At 42.2% G+C, this 26,104-nt stretch overlaps 1 non-coding gene across 1 annotated transcript; it reads right to left on the bottom strand.

Annotated features, from left to right (window-relative positions):
* Window positions 1-6,197: 6,197 nt before the first annotated feature.
* Window positions 6,198-6,300, bottom strand: LOC118148713 (small nucleolar RNA U13). The gene has a single exon (XR_004735629.1). It is a non-coding gene; the product is annotated as a small nucleolar RNA U13 (small nucleolar RNA).
* Window positions 6,301-26,104: the final 19,804 nt, after the last annotated feature.

Raw genomic sequence — 26,104 nt, 5'->3', positions numbered from 1 at the left:
TCCATAATCATAGTTAACATTTCCTGGGTAAGATGAGGTACTAGGCTGTACCCTAAGCCTTCACATACTATTAACTCTTTAGTCCTCCACCAACACTATGAGACAGGTGCAAATGACTGTCATTCCTGGTTTATAAATGAGGAAGCTGAGACACAAGTGCAGCTTGCCCAAGATCCACAGTAGAGTCTGACTCCAGCTCCCCTAGTGCTCTACTGCCTCCATTTATCACCAAAGTCCTTTCTCTTCAGTTTCCAAGTCATTTCCATATTATGCTTTTATTTCCCTCTGCCTCAGTTCAGGACACCATTCTGTCTTCAGTGCAGTACTCTTCTGTTTTTCCTGACATGCATTACCCCTTGCAATCTGCCTTCCAACCTATTGCCAAACTGCCCTTCCAAAGCACAGATGCCACCCATACAACCCCTGAAGACCTTTCTATGCCTCGCCTTGGGTTAACAGTCAAACCCCAAAACTTAAATACACAAGGCCTTTTGTGCCCAGGAGATCCACCCACATCGAGTTTTCCACACCCCCTGCACTTCTCACCTTGGGACCTCTGCACCTGCACCTCATTCTCCCCATCTCCATTGCCTTTCCCCAGGTAGTTCCCATTTATTCATTAATACTCAAACACTGCCTTTACTAGAAAGTTGTCTTGCCCTTTTCTGAAGTAGGACTTTCCTTTTTACCCCCTCTTCTCCAACTTATGCTTGCCTCTGCTTCTTCTTGCCTCTGCCAGGCTGTAGGGAGCCTCTGGGGGCAGGGGCTTTCTCTTTCAGGACTGGCCTGGGGCTTGGTAGACACCAGCCCCCTTTGTGGGATGAATGGAGGAGAGGGGGCAGAGGTGTGCTCTCAGGGGGTGGCCTTCAGAACCTAACTTCAGGAAACACTCCCTTGAAAGAACTTTGAAGTTGGCAACTTGGAGGGCTCAGCAGGGTGGCAGCAGAGCACTGCCATCTGCTCCTGAGCTCTGGGGACCAGGGAGGCACCTGGGAGTCTAGGCAGATGAGCCTCTGGCTCTGCCAGCATTGCCTTTGGCTGCCACCTCAGAGGGAGGGCCCTTAAGAAGGCAGGCATTATACAGTGTGAAACGTAGAGAGCACACCTCAGAGATGGTTGATCCAGTTCCTTCACGATTCCTGAAACTGCAATGAGGAGAGAGAACAGAAAAGTTGGGCAGCAGGGGAAATCCAGAAGCTCTGGGAGGCTGGAATAGGCAGGAGGGCACAGAGTGCTCTGGGCGGGGCCCTGCTCTCCTGAGGAGGATATGGCAGTTACCAAGAAACTCTGTTCTCTGTTCCCAGAGCTTGAGTTCTGTTGGATTGGGAAACAGAGGGTAAATGGAACAGATAACTATTGTTAGGCATGATGCAAAAGATAAGATGATATGGTAGAGGGGACTGCAGGGGCAGGGAGTTATCTGGGGAGGACTCACAGAGGAGATGACATTTAGTTCATTCATTAATTCAACCACACTAGGGCACAGTAAAACAATTTCTGCCCCTTAGAGCTTAAATCTAGTATAAGGGAGGGGGAATATCATAGAAAATAATAAACGTGTCAGATAGTAATAAGAACTAAGATGAAAAATAAGAGCAGGGTACGAGATAACAGGAGGTGCTATGTTAAATATTCAGGCAAGGCCTCCTGGTGAGACACTCGAGCAGAGAACTATGAAGAAAGAATAAACCATGCAGATAGGAAGGAAGAACTTCCTACACGGAGGGACAGAAAGTCCAGAGGACCTTGGCACATTCAGTGCACAAGGAGGTTCGTATGGCTGGAACATAGTGAGCAAGGGAGTGAGGGAAAGGAGATGCAGTGGGAGAGAATGTTTTAAAAGTATCCAGCTGGCTGCTACGTGAAGCATAGACTCCAGCAGGGGAAAAGAGTGGAAGCGGTGACTGGATAGGAGATGGGTGCAAGGCAGGGAAGGGAATGGTTTGCAGGAGCAGGCTGCGTGGTGGAGATGTGGAGCAGCACATTCAGGATATACACTGAAAGTAGAGTTGTGCTGATGGACAGACTGAGGCGACTGTGAGACAAGTAAAAGGCAAGCAACTAGACGAATGAATGGCTGTCACTCAGGGGAGCAGCTGTGGGTGGGACAAAATCAGGAGCTGGTTTTGGACAGGTTAAATGTTTTAAAATTTCCTGTACATTTTTTTATTATCCCTATTATTACTATTTGGCAGAGTCTTGCTGGAGTGCAGTGGTACACTGTCAGCTCACTGCAACCTCCACCTCCTGGGTTCAAGCAATTCTCATGCCTCAGCCTCCCAAGTAGCTGGTATTACAGGCATGCATCACCACCTGGCAAAGTTTTTTTGTATTTTTAGTAGAGTCAGAGTTTCACAATGTTGACCAGGCCGGTCTCCAACTCCTGGCCTCAAGTGATCTGCCCGCCTTGGCCTCCCAAAGTGCTAGAATTACAAGAGTAAGCCACTGTGCCCAGCCTATTATGAAAAATTTTAAATATTCAGCAAAGTTGAAAGGATTTTATAATGAACACTCATATGTCAAACCACCTAAATTCCACTATCAACATTTTGCTATTCTTCATCACACGTCTTTCCATCCATCCATCATTCCATCTTATTTTCTGGTACATCCCCCTGCCTCCAAAAAAAAAAAAAAAGAGATACCAGTACATGTCTCCCTAAGTACTTTAGCATGCATAGCATTGAAAGTTCAATATGAAACATATGGCCCAGGTATGGTGGCTCACATCTGTAATCCCAGCACTTTGAAAGGTTGAGGTGGGTAGATCACTTGAGGCCAGGAGTTCAAAACCAGCCTGACCAACATGGTGAAACTATCTGAAAAAAAAAATTAGCTTCACGTGGTAACCCATGCCTATAATTCCAGACATTCTAGAAGCTAAGGGCCAAGAGTTGCTTGAACCCAGGAGGTGGACATTGCAGTGAGCCCAGATCATGCCACTGAACTCCAGCCTGGGTAACAGAGTGAGACCTTGTCTCAGAAAAAGAAAAAGGTATGACTCTCAAGTATATAATCTTAATAAATAGACTTGTGTAACCGAAACTCTTGTCAAGTTGTGGAATGCTACCATCACGTTGTTTTTCATTTCATTCATGTTGCATCTATCAGTACTTTGCTCCTTTTTGTTGCTTAGTTATTCCATTGTATGGATATGCTACACTTTTTTATCTTTAAATTATTAGCTATTGTGAACAAAAGCACTGTAGACATTCTTGTATATCCGCAAGGAAGTCTTTTTGTGGACATACATATTATTTTTTAAATTTTTTTATTTTTATTTTTTGAGACAGAGTCTCACTCTCTGTCACCCAGGCTGGAGTGCAGGGGCACCATGTTGGACTACAACCTCCATCTCCTGGGTTCAAGCAATTCTCCTGCCTTAGCCTCCTGAGTAGCTGGGATTACAGGTACCCACCACCATGCCTAGCTAATTTTTATATGTTTAGTAGAGAGGGGTTTCATCATGTTGGCCAGGCTGGTCTTGAACTACTGACATCAGGTGATCTGCCCGCCTCGGCCTCCCAAAGTGCTGGGATTATAGGTGTGAGCCACTGTGCCCCGCCCACATTTATTTCTTTTGAACAGATACCTAAGAGTGGAATTGTGAAGTCATGGGGTAGGTGTATATTTTATTTTAAAAACTAATAGGGGCTGGATGCAATGGCTCAGACCTAAAAATCTCAGCAATTTGGGAGGTGGAGACAGGAGGATTTCTTGAGCCTATGAGTTCAAGACCAGCCTGGGCAACATAGGGAGACCCTGTCTACAAAAAATAAAGAAGTTAGCTGGGTGTGGTGGTGTGCTCCTATGGTCCTGGCTACTCAGGATGCTGAGGTGGGAGGATCACTTGAGCCCAGGAGGTCAAGGCTGCAGTGAGCTGAGATTGTGCCACTGTACTCTATGCACTCTAGCCTGGTAGACAGAGAGAGGGACCATGTCTCAAGAAAAAGAAAACAACAGCAACAAAAGTGCCAGTTACAATGAAGTACACCCGTGTATATCAACCAGGGTAAATCTCAGAAACAATGTTTGTCAAAAACAAAAGCAAATTATAGGTCACATTCCTTATGATACCATTTATATAAAATTTGAAAGCATGTGATACAAATTACATGTAGTTGTAGATACATATTTATGCAGTAATAGCATAAAAGCATACTTCACAAAAGTAATCATCAATTTCAGGACCCTGACATCTAGGGTAGGGGAGAGGTGAGGAATGGAATCAGAGAGGCTTATAATAGGCTTCAGCTATATCTGTAATATTGTTATTTCCTTAAAAGCATCTGAAACAAGTTGGGTAAAATGTTAATATTTAATAAACTGCCTGATGGATGCACAGAGATTAATCTCTGCTTTTTGATTCCCTAATTGGTAACTTGTTAGTTTTTAAGGCACTGTTTCTGAACTGTTTGCTCACTTCCTCACTACTTTTGTACAAAAGTACAAAAAAGCCTCTACTTCTGTAGGTAATTGACGCTGGGCTGAACCAGGATGTGGGAAGGGCAGCACTGTTCTTTCCGACTCCTCTGCCTCCCTCTTCTTAGAGACTCAGGGCAGAGGGTTCCTGTGGACAAAGAGCACCTCTGACCTGCCCCGGCTCCATAGCCTTGAGATAACTTGCAGGCTTCCCTTCTCCTTTTGTTTCCTAAATCTAGGTCTGAACTGGGCCAAGCTTTCCTTTTAATCCCAGTTCCAAACCCTACTTAAAATTGAACCATATTTTAAAATAATTTGTTCTGTTCCGTTTTTTTTCCTTCAGAAACTCTATGCAGTTTCATCTATCACTTCTTTAATGATTTTAAGTTTCTATGTTTTACTTTTCTTCTGTTCTTTATGTCTTCCACAGTATCTGTCACAGTAGTGTCTCTCCTCCCTTGTGTTCCTTGTAATTTTTGTTTCTGCAGTTTTTCTGTATTTCTTTCCCATTTCTTTGCTAAAGCAGTTTTTAATCTACCAGCTCCTTTTTCATGCCCTCCCATGGTTTGTAACCTGCTGCTGCCTGACCACCCCTTCCTTGAATTCTTTATTTCTGCTTTGTCATCTTCCTGCATAACTGTCATTGCCTCATTACATTTTTTTAAAAAATCATAATAGAATAGGGGTTAAAATTTTCTTCTTCTGGCCAGGTGTGGTGGCTCACGCCTGTAATCCCAGCACTTTGGGAGGCCAAGGCAGGTAGATTACCTGAGGTCAGGAGTTTGAGACCAGCATGGCCAACATGGTGAAGCTCTGTCTCTACTAAAATTACAAAAATTAGCTGGGCCTCGTGGCACATGCCTGTAATCCCAGCTACTTGGGAGGCTGAGGCAAGAGAATTGCTTGAGTCCAGGAGGCAGAGGTTGCAGTGAGCTGAGATCATACCATTGCACTCCAGCCCAACTGAGCGAGACTCCGTTTTTGTGGTAAGATATTTTGGATGGGTTTTCATTCCACAGGGAGGAAGTTCTGCCCCTCCTTTTCAGACTTTGTTTTTTCTGGCAGAACCTTTTGTGGATTTTTTTTATAATTTATTTTTTGATGGGTTGGATTTTTTGAACCAACAGTTAGTAAGAGAATTCTGTGATGTGAGAAGGGAGACAGCTTTCATTGATTCTCAGCTTGAGGGCTCCCTCCTCTGTTGTAGTGAGGTCTACTTTGTTTACTGGATGGCACCTCTGTGTAGCCAAATTTCCTCTGACTTTAGGATTCTAACCTCACTTGGTTGGGTTTCACCAACCCCAGAGTTTCCTTGGCCCTTCCCCAGCCACTGATTCAGAGGCATCCTGCCTCTTTCTGCCAAGGTGCTCCTCTCTCTGTTGGAAGCTGCACTTCCCAAAGCTGCCTGGGAATCCTCCAGGCACTCTGGTGATTTCCTTCTTCCTCTCCTAGTGTTCTTGCCCTCTTCCTTCTTGGTCATTCTCACAGTGGTTCCCATTTAGGGTGAGTCCTCTCCTCTTAGGGTTGAATTTCCCTGGGGATGGCTGGGATCTGCCACCAGCTGGATTCCTGTGCAGTTTCTGGTGTTCCCTATGGCACCTGCCCACACATTGTAGATTACTGTGCTGGTTTGGGGGTGACGCCACACATAATGTGAAATTAGTAAACTTTGTCACTTCCTCATTTCACGGAAGATGCAGTCTGTAGGTGTTTCACACCTTCATTCTTGTTGCCCTATAGATTTTTAAAAATTATTTTATTTATATTTTTTTCCACATCAGATAGGTAATGTACCAGTATCATAACAATATTTGAGGGTGGCACATCTCACACGTGCACATGAACACCCAGTTATCTTGTTTATGAACTACAAAGGATCGCCCTACAGATTCTGAGCAAAGCTGTCACCACACTCCCATCAGGCTGCTCTAGAGTCCTTAGCAGGTATTCAAGTCCCTCCACAGTCTGCCCTGCACCCTTTGGTTTTTCTCTGTGCTCTTAGGTATGACCACAGCTCCAGCCAAACTAATCTATTCACCATCCTAGGAACTCATCCCAACATCCCTTTTCCTGTGTCCCCGCTGTTCCCACGACTGCGCTGTCACTTCAGGGCTTCCATGTGGTAGCTGTTGTTTATGGTGACGCCATATGTATTTCTCCCCTCTCCCTTTCTGCTGGTATCAGAACCTAACCCACCAGCTGGGCTAGGTGTGTAAACCTGGTTTGTTGATTGCAGTGCCCCTTTCCTTGGCAACAGGGATTGCTTCAGGAAAAGATAAATGGTCCAAGCAGAGCCAAAGTCCTTCCCTCCACGAGAGCTAGCCAAGAAGCCTGCCTCTTGCCTCTAGGGTCACTGTGTCAAAGAATGTTCACCTGGAGACCTCCCATCTGCAGTATTAAGGGACACTGCTGACACAGAGCAGAGGGAGTGTCCTGGCTTAAGTCCTGGATCCACCTTAGTGGTTCCTAGTAACATAAGCTAGTTTATCACATTTTAGCTTAAGATATTTTGAGTCATTTTGTCATGTGCAACTAAGAGAATCATGACAAATACACCTGACCTTGTTCTGCCATTGCCCCTGTTCTTTATCTGTTATAATATACATTACACTATAGGGTAGTTGTAACTGCGTAGTGTCCCCACTAAAAGTCCTTAGTTGTACCATCACCGTCATGTGTCCAGTACCTAGCATTGTGCCTGGCCAGTGTTGAACAGTAAATGAAAATTCATTTGAAACTACATGTCTGACTTACCAGATTCTTCCTCAAGGTCTTAGACTACCAAGTCCTTCATGAAGCCTTCCTGGCAAGTAAGAGAATGTATGTAAAATGTCTCACACTGTGGCCAGCACAAAACAGTCTCACAAGAGCTGCATCCTTCTCTGCTGTAGTTACTCCAGCCAGAAGTGATGTCTTTCTCCTTGAAGCTCCTATATCTCATATAATCAAATGGCATCAGCTCATATCATCTAATACTAGAGTTATTTGTATTTCTGTTAAGTTTTCAATGTGATTATAAATGCCAGGAAGCAAGGGCCTTGCACAGTGCATCATGCTAAAGAATTTGCAGTTATTGGACACAATAATGAAGTCATATATGAGCAATAATTAGAGGTTAGATGGAGGCTAGTGATCCATTATTGGCTTCAGGAGTCCTTGCACTGTATGAGACACAGATAGATTCAAAGAACAGAGTTCATCAATTCTTCAGTTCTGATAAGGGGAACTGAGTACTAGCAAGAGAAGAGGCCAGAAGTGCTGGGTCCAGAACTGTGTCTCATAATCCTCACATCTGTCTCATACTTTTCTTTGCCTGTGTCTTCCATATGTAATTAGTAATAGTCTGGCTGATTCAAACTTACTTTTAAAATTTTGGTCCCATGACACATCCCTCAGGAGGTCCTGAGAACATGTGCCTGTGATTCAGCCTTTCTAATAGAATGTAAGCTCAAAAGGCCAGGGACTTAGTCTGCTTTGTTCATTGCTGAATCTCCAATATCTAAAACAGCAGCTGGCTCCTATGTATTGGGTCATAGTAGGTACTACATTCATCTCTCTACTATGTTGAATACAGTTCATTTCCCTTGTATGTGCCTTTGTAAAATATGTTTCGATTTCTGTATTTGATTCACACTATAAAAGGACATTTTCAAATCCAAGTCCCATGATGTCAGTTTGCCTGTGTCTCCCACAAGAGCTCTTTTTTTTTTTTTTTTTTTTTTTTTGAGACAGAGTCTCACTCTGTTGCCCAGGTTGGAATGCAATGGTGCAATCTCGGCTCACTGCAACCTCTGCCTCCAGATTCAAGTGATTCTCCTGCCTCAGTCTCCTGAGTAGCTGGGACTACAGGCATGTGCCACCACGCCCAGCTAATTTTTGTATTTTTAGTAGAGACGGGGTTTCACCATGTTGGCCAGACTGGTCTCAAACTCCTGACCTCCTGATCTGCCTGCCTCAGCCTCCCAAGTGCTGGGATTACAGGCGTGAGCCACCACGCCTGGCCAAGAGCTCTTAATTATACCATTGTGTACCCAGTACTTCACATTGTGTCTGGCCAGTGTTGGTTAGTAAATAAAAATTTAGTGTCTTATTCACTGAGGTATAGTCCCTAAAACAAGAGACATTCCATAAATATTTGTGGAATGAATGACTTAAATATTTGATTAGTGAAGTTTAAGTTGAGCAGAGAGATGAGAACTAATGGCTTAGATTTAGTAAGAATACTATGCCACATTTATTTATTTTTAGAGACAGTTTCACTCTGTCGCCCATGCTGGAGTATAATTGTACAATCATAACTCACTACAGACTCAACCTCCTGGGCTCAAGCGATCCTCCCACCTCAGCCTCCCAAGTAGGTGAGACTACAGGTGTGCACTCTCATCCTTGGCCAATTTTTAAATTTCCTGTAGAGATGGGGTCTTGCAGTGTTGCCCAGGCTGTCCTTGAACTCCTGGCCTCAAGTAATCCTCCCATTTAAGCTTCTCAAAGTGCTTGGAGTACAGATGTGAGCCACCACTCCCAGCCTGTGCTACATTTATTTTAATATCTTTATTGTTCACAAGTTATTTCACAAATATCCCCTCACTTGAGTCTTGCAACAAATCTATGAGATTTATTTTGCCAGATTTATAGCTGAGGAAGAAGACTCAGAGGAGTCAGAGGGCTTATTTAAGATTACTTAGCTTGCAGATTGGGTCTTTAACCCAAGCCTTGACTTCAAATTTTATATTTGTATGAATTCATATAAATGTTATAGGAAATTTATCCACATTTTATAACTAGAATTATAGAATCTGAGAATTGGAAGTAGCATCACACGTCACAAATTCTGAACCCCTCACTTATTTTCCAAAAGAGGAAAATAAAGATTGGAGAGTTTATATATGGATCCAAAGGTACATATCCAGTTTAAGAATTTCAAAAAAAAAAAAAGCTGGCCGGGCATGGTGGCTCAGGCCTGTAATCCCAGAACTTTAGGAGGCCGAGGTGGGTGGATCACCTGAGGTCAGGAGTTTGACACCAGCCTGACCAACATGGTGAAACCCCATCTCAACTAAAAATGGTCTCAAGCTCGTGACCTCAGGTGATTGACCCGCCTCAGCCTCCCAAAGTGCTGGGATTGTAGGTGTGAGCCACCGCACCTGGCTGGAACTGGTTTTGATAGAGGCCTTTGAGCTTGAAAGTTAATAAAATAATAACCTATTTCTTTCTCTGATACCTCCTGGTGTAGACCACACCCCTGCTGAGTTCACACTGCACAGAATCTTGTTTTCTGTCCAGTGGGAGTGACTTTACCAGGACTGTTAGGGAGGCATTCCATTGTTTGGCCTTCCATATCTCTATGAGTCCAAACCTAACAGTAGGAACAGCTCAGACCTAAAGATTACATTCAGTAATGTCACTTTTCATTTAGTTAATAGAAATCAGGGTTCCAATTTGTAAGACTATATGTTCAAGAAAGTTTACTAGAGCTTTATTTGTAATAGCAAAAACCTAAAGATAATTTGAATTTTATCAGGAACTGTTTTAAAAAGTATGGTTCATCTGTAACACAGAATATATCATGCAATTATTGTTTTAAAATGAGTTAAGATTACCTGTGTGGACTTGAAAAGCTGTCTGTGATACATTCATAAGTGATAAAAATTGCAGAGTAATGTTAATGGAAAAATCTTACTTTGGAGAAAAATAAGGAAATCTTCGTCTGTCTGTGTCCATGATTATGTGAGCCTGGAGAAAGAAGTGGCAAGATGCCACGTCAGCCATTAAAATTTGTTACTATGAGAGCAGGTTTGGGCTAGGGAGAAGACATTAACATGTCTGTATTTGACTTTTTCAGCAAGCATGTATTGATATTGTGATTTTTTTAATCAAGTGAAAAATTTGAGGAGCATGGGTTTGAGATAAATAGATGGATTATAAGCTAGTTTTTATCACTTAATATTCGTAAGAGGTTTGGAATTAAAAAATTACCTAACCTCACTCTTCATCTATAAAAGGGGAATACCCACCTCGCAATGTATAATTAAAGGAAGTATACGAAGTGTGTAACATAATCCTTTTTATAAATATTACTTTCTTTTATCTTCCACACAAGCAATTTGGAGTAGAAGAATAAAACCAATGCAGAATGTGTTGGGTCCACCACTGATGTGTGTTCTCTTCATGTTCTCAACTTGGCCTTGGCCTTTCAAAGAGGCAGATTAGTGTCTCCACAAAGATCCAGCAGATAATCACTACTTCTCTCCTTAGTCCTTTTAGAGACAAAGTATGAATAATATACAGTGGTGCCTTGGCCCTCCAGGGGTTATTTACCAAGTACCTTAGTTATTACTAACCCAGCTGAGAAGCCGGAAGGAAGGAAATGGGCCTCTGAACAGCCAAAACAGATGTCTAAAGTTCAAGCTCTCCTGGATCATTTATTCTTAATTTAGAAAACAAAATGAGATATTTCCAGCCTTGGCACGTTAGTAAGGATGCTACGGGCCAGCCGCAGTGGCTCAAACCTGTAATCCCAGCACTTTGGGAGGCCAAAGCAGTAGGATCTCTTGAGGCCAGGAGTTCAAGACTATCCTGGACAACAACGCAAGACCTTGTTTCTACAAAACAGTGTTAAAAATCCGCTGGACATGGTGGCATGTACCTATAGTCCCAGCTACTCAAGAGGCTAAGGTGGGACGATTGCTTGAGCCCAAGAATGTAAGGCTTCAGTGAGCTCTCATCACATCCTTGCACTCCAGTCATAGTGACAGAGCAAGACCTTCTCTCCTTTTTTTTTTTTTCCGAGACAGAGTTTCACTCTTGTTACCCAGGCTGGAGTGCAATGGTGTGATCTCAACTCACTGCAACCTCCACCTCCACCTCCCAGGCTTAAGTGATTCTCCTGCCTCAGCCTCCTGAGTAGCTGAGACTATAGGTATTCGCCACCACACCTGGCTAATTTTTGTATTTGTAATAGAGATAGGGTTTTACCATATTGACCAGGCTGGTCTTGAACTCCTGACCTCAAGTGATCCACCAGCTTCAGCCTCCCAAAGTGCTAGGATTACAGGCATGCTCCAGTGTGAGATCTTGTCTCTTAAAACAATTTTTTTTTTGCAGCAGTTTCTTCACTTAGGACAGGCACATCAGGAGCTTCGCTGTCAATGTGGAATATTTATTTGATGTCGGTTTTATAGTTTTAGTGGATAAACTGTGGGAATAAAGTAGTCTTCTTATTAGTGATATAAAATCCTTTCAAGTCTTCATCTGTAGATTTGGTTTCAAACATCTCTGTAAGCCAGCATACATGCCATTGCAGGGAACTCATGTAGCTGCTATGGAGTAGTTATTGACCGGCCGGAAAGTACTTATCTGGTTACTCATGTTTTGTTTGCATAGTAATGCCTGGGTAAGTTATGTTTACCTCTCAAACATTTTGGATATTGCTCTTTCCAGCCACTGCCTATTTTATCTCATGTGGCCAACAATAGTAGCACACCTCAGAATAGTCAGCCAGTTCCTCAAAGCCTGTGGATGCTCACAGGCTAACATTGTGAAATGTTTTTCCAGAATGTGCCACCAGAAAAAAGCTGTTTCTTCAGCACTGTCAATCTGCTCAAGACTAAGTTTCTTGACCAGGCTCTGTGGCTCAAGCCTGTAATCCCAGCACTTTGGGAGGCTGAGGTGGGTGGATCACCTGAGGTCAGGAGTTCGAGACCGGCCTGGCAACATGGTTAAAACTCTGAATCTATTAAAAATATAAAAATTAGCCAGGTGTGGTGGCAGGTGCCTGTAATTCTAGCTACTCGGGAGGCTCAGGCAGGAGAATCACTTGAATCTGGGAGGCAGAGGTTACAGCGAGCCAAGATTGTACCATTGCACTCCAGCCTGGGCAACAAGAGCAAAACTCCGTCTCAGAAGAAAAAAAAAAAAAAAGACTTAAGTTCTTATCAGATATGATTTTTATCAAATTTCTCAATATAATTTTCTAGTGATCAGAAGGTTTCTCCATTTTGGTTTTAGATTATTTTACACAATTATGCTCCATATATTATATATATTATGTATCATATATATAAAAAATATATATAAACAAATGGGATCTAATTAAACTTAGGCTCTGCACAGCAGAAGAAACTATCATTAGAGTGAACCAGCAACCAACAGAATAGGAAAAAAATTTTACAATCTACCCATCTGACAAAGGGCTGATAACCAAAATCTACAAGAAACTTAAATTTACAAGAAAAAACAACCCCATCAAAAAGTGGGTGAAGGATATGAACAGACACTTTTCAAAAGAAGACATTTATGTGCCAACAAACATGAAAAAAGGCTCATCATCACTGGTCATTAGAGAAATGCAAATCAAAACCACATTGAGATACCATCTCACACCAGTTAGAATGGCGATCATTAAAAAAAAAAAAAATCAGGAGACAACAGATGCTGGAGAGGATGTGGAGAAATAGGAACATTTTTACCCTGTTGGTGGGAATGTAAATTAGTTCAACCATTGTGGAAGACAGTATGGTGATTCCTCAAGAATCTAGAAATAGAAATACCATTTGACCCAGCAATCCTATTACTGGGTATATAACCAAAGCTTTATAAATCATTCTGTTATAAAGACACATGCACATGTATGTTTACTGCAACACCATTTACAATAGCACACTTGGAACCAGCCCAAATGCCCATCAATGATATAGACTGGATAAAGAAAATGTGGCACATACACACCATGGAATACTATACAGCCATCAAAAAGGATGAGTTCACATCCTTTGCAGGGACATGGATGCAGCTGGAAACCATAATTCTTAGCAACCTGACACAAAAACAGAAAACCAGACACTGCATGTTCTCACTTATGAATGTTGAACAATAACACATGGACACAGGGATGGGAACATCATCACACATCAGGGCCTGTCGGGAGATTGGGGGAATTGGAGAGTGCTAACCTTAGGAGGAATACCTAAGGTAGATGACGGGGGTATGGATGCAGTACACCACCATGGCACGTGTATACCTATGTAACAAACCTGCATGATCTACACATGTACCCCAGAACTTAAAGTATAATAATATATTAAAATATATGTATACATATATCTTGTATAACATGTATATGATATATACGTAATCATATATATATATTTTTTGAGACAGTGTTGCTCTGTTTCCCAGGCTGGAGTGCAGTGGTGCAATCTTGGCTCACTGAAACCTCCACCTTCTGTGTTCCAGCTCAGCCTCCCGAGTAACTGGAATTACAGGTGCACACCACCATGCCTGGCTAATTTTTGTGTTTTTAGTAGAGACAGGGTTTTACCATGTTGGCCAGGCTGGTCTCAAACTCCTGACCTCAGGTGATCTACCCGCCTCAGTATCCCAAAGTGTTGGCATTACAGGAGTGAGCCACCACACACAGTCCCTTGTATTTTTATAGCCAACCTAATGGATGTCACACATACCTTCAAGATCTAGTTCTTTCATAGTATTATTCTAATTCTAGTTATACATTCACTTGTTGAATCCACTCAAACATAGTGAAGGTCTAAAATTTTTGTCCTATGCATTTTTTTCTTATTTTTATTCTTGTTCATCATCACTGTAAAACTTCTGCTTTTTTGTGTCTTATGTGATAATGGCTCTACTCCATAATCTTTCATAAAATTCCTCAGAAGACACACCTGGATCAGGCTTCTATAATAACATTACCCTGCACTATTGTAATGAGATATTTTTTTTTCCTTTTATCTTCTCACTATTACCCACTGGGGTGTCTTTGACTCTATTTGACATTTTCTTGGTTACAAAAGAACAAAAAAAGCAACAAAATATTAGCACACAGTGGATATTTTGGGAAGAATGCCATGATACCATTAAATCTTAAATCAGTTTAAGCCAGGTTTTGCTGTGAGGTAAGTTTTGGTGCCAAACTTAGGGAACACTTTTTGGTTTAAAGAGCTTCTTAGACTTCAAAATTGTGAATAAGGAATTGTGAACTGAATGTTTTGGAATAAAGTTTTATGTGATGAAAGAAATAGCAATTCCCAGATACATTCATTTACTGTTAAGGACCTAGGACTGTGACTCTCAATTTTCTTTTCCCCAACCAGAGACCCCTTTAACCTTGGAATTATGTCTGTGCAACTATCAACAAAGGTTCTGATTGCTGTGAATAACCAGCTTAACCACACTGAAATGATGTCATTTATAGAAACATTTTGTTGTTTGTACCAACTGAGGTTACAAATAAAATTTATTTACATATATATGTAAAATAAAACAGATTCCTTTTACTTGTTTTACCAGAAAAGGTCTTAGGCTACCAATGCCCCAGCTCTGCACACAAAAATGAATGTATGGTCCTTAAACATAGAAAAGTGAAGGCTGGGTATGGTGGCTCACACCTGCAATCCCAGCACTTTGGGAGGCCGAGGCAGGTGGATCACTTGAGGTCTGGAGTTTGAGACCAGCCTGGCCAATATGGTGAAACCCCCTCTCTACTAAAAATACAAAAATTACCAGTTGGGTGTGGTGGCGTGTGCCTATAATTCCAGGTACAGGTGTGGTGGTGTGTGCCTATAATTTCAGGTACTTGGGAGGCTGAGGCAGGAGAATCACTTGAACCTGGGAGGCAGAGGTTGCAGTGACCCAAGATCGCACCACTGCACTCCAGCCTGGGTGACAGAGCAAGACTCCATGTCAGCAAAAAAAAAAAAAAAAGCTACAAATAATAAAATTGGGAGACAAATCATTAAACAGTGTATATCAACATAGAAGTTTCTGTAATAAAAAGTAACACTACTACAATAAGCGAAGGATTTTAGTCCTCTTGTTTTTACCTATTCCAGTGTGCCTTGTGAGAGCTGCAGAGGTATTTACAGATATCTTTGTGTTAACCTGAAATCTGCAAGATAGTCTAACATACTTAATGGAATTCATACTATAACACACGTATTGCTGTGGGATACAACCGGAATCCACATTTCTCAGACTAGTATATTTACCTCCTAATATAACAATTGCAAATAGAAATTAAGTTCTGCCCCAATATCCATGATGAACATAGATGCAAAAATCTTCAATAAAATATTGGCAAGCCGAATGCAACAGCAAATCAAAAAACTTATTCACCATGATCAAGTAGGATTCATCCCGGGGATGCAAGGCTGGTTCAACATACACAAGTCTATAAACGTAATTCACCACATAAACAGAACCAAAAACAAAAACCACATGATTATCTCAATTGACGCAGAAAAGGCATTTGACAAAATTCAACAGCCCTTTATGCTAAAAACCCTCAATAAACTCGGTATCGATGGAACGTATCTCAAAGTAATAAAAGCTATTTAAGACAAACCAACAGCCAATATCATACTGAATGGGCAAAAACTGGAAGCATTCCCTTTGAAATCTGGCACTAGACAAGGATGCCCTCTTTCACCACTCCTATTCAATATAGTTCTGGAAGTTCTAGCCAGAGCAATCAGGCAAGAAAAAGAAATAAAGGGTATTCAAATAGGAAAGGAGGAAGCCAAATTGTCTCTATTTGCAGACGACATGATAGTATACCTAGAAGACCCCATCACCTCAGCCCAAAAACTCCTGAAACTGATAAGCAACTTCAGCAAAGTCTCAGGATATAAAATCAATGTGCAAAAATCACAAGCATTCGTCTACACCAATAACAGACTTAAAGAAAGCCAAATCAAGAACGAACTGCCATTCACAATTGCTACAAAAAGAATAAAATACCTTGGAATACAACTCACAAGGAACGTAAGGGACCTCTTCAAGGACAACTACAAACCACTGCTCAACGAAATCAGAGAGGACACAAACAGATGGAGAAACATTCCATGTTCATGGTTAGGAAGAATTAATATCGTGAAAATGGCTATACTGCCCAAAGTAATTTACAGAATCAACGCTATCCCCATCAGCTACCATTGACTTTCTTCACAGAACTGGAAAAAACCACCATGAACTTCATATGGAACCAAAAGAGAGCCCGCATAGCCAAGTCAATTCTAAGCAAAAAGAACACAGCGGGGGGCATCACACTACCGGATTTTAAACTATATTACAAGGCTACAGTAATCAAAACAGCATGGTACTGGTACCAAAACAGAGATATAGACCAATGGAACAAAACAGAGGCACCGGAGGCAACACAACATATCTACAACTATACAATCTTTGATAAACCTGACAAAAACAAGCAAGGGGGAAAGGATTCCATGTTTAACAAATGGTGTTGGGAAAACTGGCTAGCCATGTGCAGAAAGCAGAAACTGGACCCCTTCCTGACACCTTACACTAAAATTAACTCCAGATGGATTAAAGACTTAAACATAAGACCTGGCACCATAAAAATCCTAGAAGGAAATCTAGGCAAAACTATCCAGGACATAGGAGTAGGCAAGGACTTCATGAACAAAACACCGAAAGCATTGGCAACAAAAGCCAAAATAGACAAATGGGACCTAATCAAACTCCACAGCTTCTGCACGGCAAAAGAAACAAGTCACTAGAGTGGATCGGCAACCAACAGAATGGGAAAAAATTTTTGCAGTTTACCCATCTGACAAAGGGCTGATATCCAGAATTTACAAAGAACTCAAACGGATTTACAGGAAAAAAACAAACAAGCCCATTCAAAAATGGGCAAAGGATATGAACAGACACTTTACGAAAGAAGACATATATGAGGCCAACAATCATATGAAAAAATGCTCATCGTCAGTGGTCATCAGAGAGATGCAAATCAAAACCACATTGAGATACCATCTCACGCCAGTTAGAATGGCGATCATTAAAAAATCTGGAGACAACAGATGCTGGAGAGGATGTGGAGAAAAAGGAACACTTCTACACTGTTGGTGGGAGTGTAAATTAGTTCAACCATTGTGGAAGACAGTGTGGCGATTCCTCAAGGCCTTAGAAATAGAAATTCCATTTGACCCAGCAATCCCATTACTGGGTATATATCCAAAAGACTATAAATCGTTCTACTATAAGGACACATGTACACGAATGTTCATTGCAGCACTGTTTACAATAGCAAAGACCTGGAATCAACCAAAATGCCCATTGATAATAGACTGGATTGGAAAAATGTGGCACATATACACCATGGAATATTATGCAGCAATCAGAAATGATGAGTTTGTGTCGTTTGTAGGGACATGGATGAATCTGGAGAACATCATTCTCAGCAAACTGACACAAGAACAGAAAATGAAACACCGCATATTCTCACTCATAGGCGGGTGATGAAAAATGAGAACACATGGACACAGGGAGGGGAGTACTAAACACTGGGGTCTATTGGGGGGAAAAGGGGAGGGCCAGTGGGAGGGGGAGGTGGGGAGGGATAGCCTGGGGAGAAATGCCAAATGTGGGTGAAGGGGAGAAGGAAAGAAAAGCACACTGCCATGTGTGTTCCTACGCAACTGTCTTGCATGCTCTGCTCATGTACCCCAAAACCTAAAATCCAATAAAAAATTAAAATAAATAAATAAATAAATAAACTACATAATAGAATAAAAGAAAAAAAAAAGGAATTAAGTTCTGCCAAAGTTGGCAGTAAGATATACAAAACTTTGGGTCCAAAGTGAATTATTTTTGTGTAACAATCAGGTGGTTGAATTACTAATGTGTATTGGCAATGGCATCCTCCAAAATTGGCTTTAAAATAGAAAATTCAACCACAAAAAAACTCTCTGTCTTAGAAAAAATTTAGTGCATCAACACTATAGAGTATATAGAAAATGTCAAAGAAATGTACAAATTCTATTATAAAAAGGGCAAACATTTTAGTTGGAACACAGAACTAATGTCATCTTGCTCTTTGTCAGATCCTCCCCTAAATGTTAGGACCATGCATTCATTTTTTACCAACCCCATTTTATGATGAGATATACAAGTGATAATTCTTAAGTTTAGTTTGCTTTAAGAATATAAAATACATCAGTCTCTTCACGTTTGCTTCTTACGCAAGAGAATATTAGTGAAAGCCTCTTTATGCTTATGGTTCCTCAGGTATTTCTACACATCCCGAGGGGCTGTGAATTGATATTCTGCAGCACATGTTGCCAAGTGTCTGTTTTGTCAAGTTTTTTTTTTATCAGCGAAACTTTTTAAGTTGTTTCTTAGTTCCAAGACTTTCTAACTTGTTCTGGATTTCTGAGTAAATATTTGTAATTTTTTTTTTTTTTTCCAGAATGAAATTCTGCCTGAATTTTAAAACAACTTCAAGTGTACCAACCTGACCAATCTGAGTCCCTTCCTGATAAGTGCCATGCATGCAGTCCGGGTGCACCGGAGACGCAAAGCCAGCCTTAAAGAATGATTCGAATCTAAACACAGAGGAGCATTTCCTGTCCCCTAGGACCCAGGCTTGGTTTGAAGCAGAGAACCCTGGCCTGCACTTCCCAGGGTTTCCAGACGTGATGGTACAGAGTAGGCCCTGGGAGACTGGCCAAGAAATAAGCTTCTGGGGAAGCCACCACTTCGGACTCTGTTAATGTTATTTCAGAGGCTGGGATGATCACAAATCCTGGTCAACACTTTAGTTACTAATCCAGTTTTCACCACTGCAGACTTCTAGAGGCTGTTTATAGCCTGTGCGATAGCTGTATCATTTCATTGAAGTTTTTTGTTATGACATACTCTTGAATACAGTTGTCAAACTTTTCTTTGGCAGGAATAATTTTATCCTTGTATTCCCACATTAGAGAGCACCTCATATGGGGATACATAAGCCAGAGTGTGTTCTATCTGTATCCCCAAGTTCCCCCAAACTGGAAAACTCCCATCCTTTGCTTCCTCCCTCTTTTGCCCTCATCCCTTGCACCTCAGTCACACTTGTCAATTCTGTATTCACAGTATCTCTAACGTCCTTCTCTTTCCAACCCATCCCTGTATTTTACCCTTGGGAAGTGTTTAGTAAATGCTGACCAACTGATACAATTCATTTCCCTTTTTATTCCTTGCATTTGGATATGACACTAGTCTTAATGTAGTTGAGTGTTAAGTTTCATTTAAAACTTACAGGCCAGGGTGTATTGAAGCAACTTTGGGACACATTCTTTTTAGCCAGATAATTCAGTAGCAAAAAAAAAAAAAAAAACTTGAAAAACTTAAGTTTTGGCTGGGCGTGGTGGCTCATGCCTGTAATCCCAGCACTTTGGGAGGCCGAGGCGGGTGGATCATGAGGTCAAGAGATCGAGACCATCCTGGTCAACAAGGTGAAACCCTGTCTCTACTAAAATTACAAAAATTAGCTGGGCATGGTGGTGCGTGCCTTTAGTCCCAGCTATTCGGGAGGCTGAGGCAGGAGAATTGCTTGAACCCAGGAGGCGGAGGTTGCAGTGAGCCGAGGTCGTGCCATTACACTCCAGTCTGGGTAACAACAGCGAAACTCCGTCTCAAAAAAGAAAAAAACTTAAGTTTTATTCTTGTTACAGAGGAAGCAAATCCCTCACTTCTTTTAGGACTATCTTTTGAAATACATGTATTTCCAGCTTAAAGAACTTAGAAATAAAATTTTACCCCAATAGATGACTAGATGAGCCAGTGTAATTATTTGAAAGTATTTTTAAGTGGCTATTCCCCCCCCCTTTTTTTTTTTTTTTTTTAAAGAAAGGATCTTGCTCTGTCACCCAGGTTGAAGTGGAGAGGCAGAATCACAGCTCACTTCAGCCTTGATCTCCCATGCTCAAGCAGTCCTCCCGCCTCAGCCTCCCAAGTAGCTGGGAGTACAGGTGTGAGCCCCTGTGCCTGTGATTACTTCACTTTTTAATTGAGTGTGCCCCATAATTATTGGTTCTTGTTTATTTATTTATTTATTTATTTTTCTTTTTATCGGGCAGCCATCTGAGCCAGAGGAGGCTCAGAGACACTCCTGATTCTTGTTTATTCTCAATTAAGAAGTCACACTCCAGCCTGGTGACAGAGCAAGACTCTGTCTCAAAAAAAAAAAAAACAGTTTAGAATGTCATATGTTTTGTGCAGTTCCCATGATTTGCTTGTCATTTTCAGAGCTACCAGGAATACATAGCGTTGAGTCTGCCCACTTGCTTTTGGCTACACTTACTCCATCCCCGGGACAGAGAGGATGCTCTAAGCCCTCCAGAATGATATCCACTCCTCCTAGGCCACACTGGAACCCCCTGGCGGCAGTGAGGGCACTGTTCTGTCTCCTGGAAACAGGCCAGCATCCTCATCTGCAGGATATGCTGAGTGCGTGCAGCAGGAGAGCCCTGATGTTCTCAGCACTGACCTGAAAGGGATTCCAGGTGCTCGGTATTGTCTGAATTGTCATCCACAATCAACATTGCAAACCAAGCAAGTTAGCAACAAGCTATAAAGCATTGCAGTGACAAATTAAGAAATCTACACTTGGACCTAAATGTTAGGTCACAAAATTTCTAAAGTGGAGCAGATTCAGGAAGGCTCTGTGGGATTTTTTTGTTTTTGTTTTTTTTTAACATAGAATTTCCTGTAGTGTGTTCACTTTGGCAGCTCACACTTCATGTTTAAAATACTCTTTCTTAGAGGATGGGACCTCCAAAAGAAAATGTTAAAAGGGGCTGGGCACAGTGGCTCACACCTGTAATCCTAGCACTTTGGGAGGCCAATGCAAGCGGATCATGAGGTCAGGAGATGGAGACCATCCTGGCCAACATGGTGAAACCCGATCACTACTAAAATACAAAAAAATCTAGCTGGGCGTGGTGGTGCACACCTGTAGTCCCAACTACTCAGGAGGCTGAGGCAGGGGAATCGCTTGAACCTGGAAGGCGGAGATTGCAGTGAGCCGAGATCGTGCCACTGCACTCCAGCCTGGGTGACAGTGAGACTGTCTCAAAAAAAAAAAAAAAAAAAGACAAAATAAAAGAACCATCTGGATAGAACTAAAGGTAATGTCTTGAATCATCAATTAAAAGATCCTAACCAGATGTCTTAGTTTATTCCTGCTCTATAACACAATACCCTAGACTGGTAATTTATAGATAGAAATATATTTCTCACAGTTCTGGAGGCTGTGAAGTCCGTGGTTAAGGCACAGGCAGATTTGGTGTCTGGCAAAGTCCCACTCCACCTTCAGGATGGCTCCTCTTCCAGTATCCTCACATGGCAGAAGGAAGGGAGGGCCAAGCAGTTCTGAAGCCTCTTTTATAAGGACACTAATCTCATTAGTAAGGGCAGAGCACTTAGGGCCTAATCACTGGAGCAGTGATTGTAGTCCCTACGTGTCCCTCACCCAGGGTGGTACAGCGCCCCCAGTATGTGGTCAAAGGAAACAAGGGGAAGGCTTGAGTCCCCACTGCCTGCCATCATGGCTGCTGTAGCCCGGTGTTGCTGCAGAATGTCGCCCAGGCATGGGCGCTCCAGGATGCCACTCCAGAGCCCCGCTATACTTGACCCTCCACCCCCAGCCCCAGCTTGCTCCTGGAAAGCTGCACGCTGCTCACAGGCTGTGTTGCCAACCAGCCTCTGTGAGCATCCCGCAGCTGTCCCTCATTTGGGGTTCTGCATTCAGCTGTAGCTGAGCCTCTGTAGAAATGAAAGCCTTGAATTCCCATCTCTGCTCATAGTTTTTAGCTGCCCATCAGGGCCAATCTCCACACTCAAAGCACTCACCTTCATCCTCTCCAGCTCTGGGAACACCTGGCTTAATCCTCTTCAATAAGGCTAGAATTAGCCCTAAGAAAACACTCTTAAATTCCTTTACTGGAAGCCAATGAGATATACAAACAGCCTACTCACAAGTGACAGAAACCCCAACCCTAACTAGTTTAAAAGGAATTTTATCTCACATAATAGTCCAAGGGTAGAGCTTGATGAAGTTATTAAATTATGTCACTACGGCAAGTCTTCTCTCTGTCCTTGCACATTGGCTGTGTCTGTCAACTTCCCCCACTTGTGGAGCAAGGTAGTTGCCATAGTTCTCGAATCTTCACGTGTTTCTTGACTGAAGTCAAGTGAAGATGAGTCTCAGCCTCCCTCAGCTTCCCAGAGAGACTCAGTGCACCTCATTAGCTTTGACTGGGACACAGTCCTACCCTTGAGCTATCCTGTGGCCCGGGAAATGCATACCTGATTGGCCAGGCCCAATTCATATGCTCACTCCTAGACCTGGGAATAGTTAATGCCATCTGAAACTAACCTGGATTCTGGAGAGAGAAGTAGAACCCTAGAAGACAGGAGGCCAGCAATGGTTTAGGGCAATGGTTTCAAAGTGTGTTCCCTGGAATTGTAGTGGCAGTATCACCTGGGAATTTATTAGAAACATGCATTTTCAGGCTCTATCCTGGATTTACTGATTAGAAGTTTCAGAAATGGGGTCCAGCAATCTGTGTTTTAATATAAGCCCTCCAGGAAACTGTGCACACAGTTGGAGAACCAATGGGTTAGGGCCTTATTACTCATGGCTCTTGAGCTAGCAGCATGCGGATCATACTAGAAAGGCAGAATTTCTGGTCCCATACACAACAGGCCTACTGGATTAGAACCTGTTTTTTTTTGGCTGGGTGCGGTGGCTCATGCCTGTAATCCCAGCACTTTGGGAGACCAAGGTGGGCAGAACACAAGGTCAACAGATCAAGACCAGCTTGGCCAACATGAAGAAACCCCATCTCTACTAAAAATACAAAAATTAGCTGGGCGTGATGATGTGTGCTTGCAGTCCCAGCTCCTCGGGAGACTGAGGCACGAGAATCGCTTGAACCCAGGAGGCAGAGGTTGCAGTGAGCTTAGATTGTGCCACTGCACTCCAGCCTGGCGACAGAGCTAGACACAATCTCAAAAAAAAAAAAAATCTGCTTTTTTTTTTTTTTGAGGCAGCGTTTTGCTTGTTTCCCAGGCTAGAGTGCAGTGGCGTGATCTTGGCTTACTGCAACCTCTGCCTCCCAAGTTAAAGTGATTCTCCTGCCTCAGCCTCCCGAGTAGCTGGGATTACAGGCACCTGCCCCCACGCCCAGCTAATTTTTTGTATTTTTAGTAGACACAGGGTTTTGACATACTTGTCAGACTGTTCTGAGATTCCTGACCTCAGGTGATCCACCCACCTCAGCCTCCCAAAGTATTGGGATTACAGCCACCAGGTCCAGCTGAATCTGCATTTTTAACAGGATCCCCAGATAATCTGTTTGCATTTTATTTTATTATTTATTTATTTATTTATTTATTTTGAGACAGATTCTTACTCTGTCGCCAGGCTGAAGTGCAGTGGTGCAATCTCGGCTCATAAGCAATGTGTTAGGGATCTTGAAGACAGTAGAGAAGCAATTGTAGAGAACTGACCAGTTGTACACAAAAGAATTGCCAAACTGGCACTTGAGCTTGTATGCCCTTCATATCTCATAGCCCTGATCCCCACAAAAGTCTTTTTTTTTTTTCCCAGTAGCTCTTAGGCAGCTCAAGTGTAGAAAGAAGTCCTGCATTCCTGTTGGCATGTGGTTGGAGGTTAGCAGAACAGGCATGTCAGAAAAAGACTGAAAGTTGACATGCGACCATGAGAATGGCCAAACTGGTGCAGAATGAAAGTGTAGCTGGAATGAAGGAGGGTGGTCATGAAGAAAAGTGGCAGCCTGAATGTTCCTGGTAATAGGAAGCAGGGAAGAACTGAGAAAAAGCAGTCGTGGTCCAAGACTGCTATATAGAGTCTGTGGAACTGTTGATAGGTCCAGAGAAAACTGTCCAACAGAACTTTCTGGATGATAGAAATGTTCTGTCTGCACTGTCCAATATGGTAGCCCTAGCCCCATGTGGCTGTGGAACACTTGAAATATGACTAGTATGATTGAAGAACTGTTGGAAACATTACTAATAGTTCTAAAGGCCAAAGCTATACAAAAAGGTTCTCAGAGAAATGTTGCTCCCTTCTCATCCTCCCTAACCTATTCCAATTCCTCTTTCTATTCCAACCCTTTTTATCCACCTCGGTAAGTAACCACTCCTTCATTTCTGGCTTTTTCTTCCTGTATTTCTTTTTGCCTAGTGAGCTGATAGTGGTGTGTTTTCTTATATTCCCTTCTTACATGAAGTGTAGCTTACTACAGATACTCCAAATTTTGCTTTTTTTCACTTGCTTATGTTTAGAAATCTGTTCATAAAGCTCTTCCTTAGTTTTCAAAAAAGCTGCATAGACCTCTATTGTGTGGATATGTCATAATATATTCAACTAATCTATCCACAGGATTTAGGTTTTTCAGTTTACATTTACAGTAGAGTGCTTCAGTGAATAACCTTGTGTTTGTACAAAACCACAGCAAAGGAGCAAGATAATCTGAGGCCACCTATCAAACTGTGAACCCTTGATGTGCCCATCCCTACAAGGCACCTTCACACATTTGACTACCCACTTTAGACTCCACATAGTCACTGGCTTGAGACCTGATCAAGTTGCTAGATTCCTGGCAGCAGTCTTCTCGGCAGCAGCCATTTCCCCTGCCATTCCAGAGTAGGGCTTTTTTTTTTTTCCTTTTCCAGATAGAGTCTCACTCTGTCACCAAGGCTGGAGTGCAGTGGCATGATCTCAGCTCACTGCAACGTCCACCTCCTGCGTTCAAGCACTTTTCCTGCCTCAGCCTCTGAAGTAGCTGGATGACAGGCATGCACCACCATGCCTGACTCACTTTTGTATTTTTAATAGAGACGGGATTTCACCATGTTGTTGTGAACTCCTGACCTCAGGTGATCCGCCCACCTCAGCCTCCCAAAGTGCTGGGATTACAGGCATGAGCTATTGTGCCTGGCCCAAAGTGGGGCTTTCATTTCAACTTGCTCAAGTCAGCGTTCATGACTTTATTTTCATCTTTGGTTAACTCCTTCTTACCCCTGGCACCCATTCTTTTCATCTCAGCAGAAAGACTCAAATAAAAATCTGTCTTTCAATAGGCTACAATTGTAGACTACTGATCTGCCCCAAACATTCATTCACCTGGGAGTTATTCTTTGGGCTTCCTGTTCAATTATTCTGAATGTTTACTGGTCGATTTAAACTAGAGCTCCACAATAGGGTATCAGTGGCATCAGGGAAGGCCATATTGTCCTAAAACACTTCTATAAGATTCTATCTTCATTCATTTGGGAGAAGATCCATGGGGAGTTCATGCACCTGGCTTTAAAAAGGCTTAAGAACTATGTATTACATTCTGTATTTTTAAACATTGATTGAAGGGAAAGGTACTGGTTGGGGATCACCTGCCAATTCCTGTTCACTTAAGTGACTCCTCATTTTAGGTTAAAAAAATCTTTTTTTTTTTTTTTGGGACAGTCTTGCTCTGTTGTCCAGGGTGGAGTGCAGTGGCACAATCTCAGTTCACTGCAACCTCCACCTCCCAAGTTCAAGCAATTCTCCTGCCTCAGCCTCCCAAGTAGCTGGGACTATATGTGCACACCACCACACCCAGCTAATTTTTGTATTTTTAGTAGAAACGGGCTTTTGCCATGTTGGCCAGGCTGGTCTCAAACTTCTGGTCTCATGTGATCCACCTGCCTCGGCCTCCCAAAGTGCTGGGATTACAGGCATGAGCCACTTTGCCCAGCCTTAATATACAAATTTTATACATACTTTTAAAAACATATTTAAAATGCATATTAAACACATCTTTTGGACAAACAAAACAGTAAGTGGTTCCTCCGACTATAAAATAAAAGAATCTGACAACTG

This window comes from Callithrix jacchus, chromosome 16 (genome assembly GCF_049354715.1).
Source record: "Callithrix jacchus isolate 240 chromosome 16, calJac240_pri, whole genome shotgun sequence".
Taxonomy (NCBI): domain Eukaryota; kingdom Metazoa; phylum Chordata; class Mammalia; order Primates; family Cebidae; genus Callithrix; species Callithrix jacchus.
Note: the sequence above shows the minus strand (reverse complement) of the source record. Positions and strands in the feature narration are given on the sequence as shown.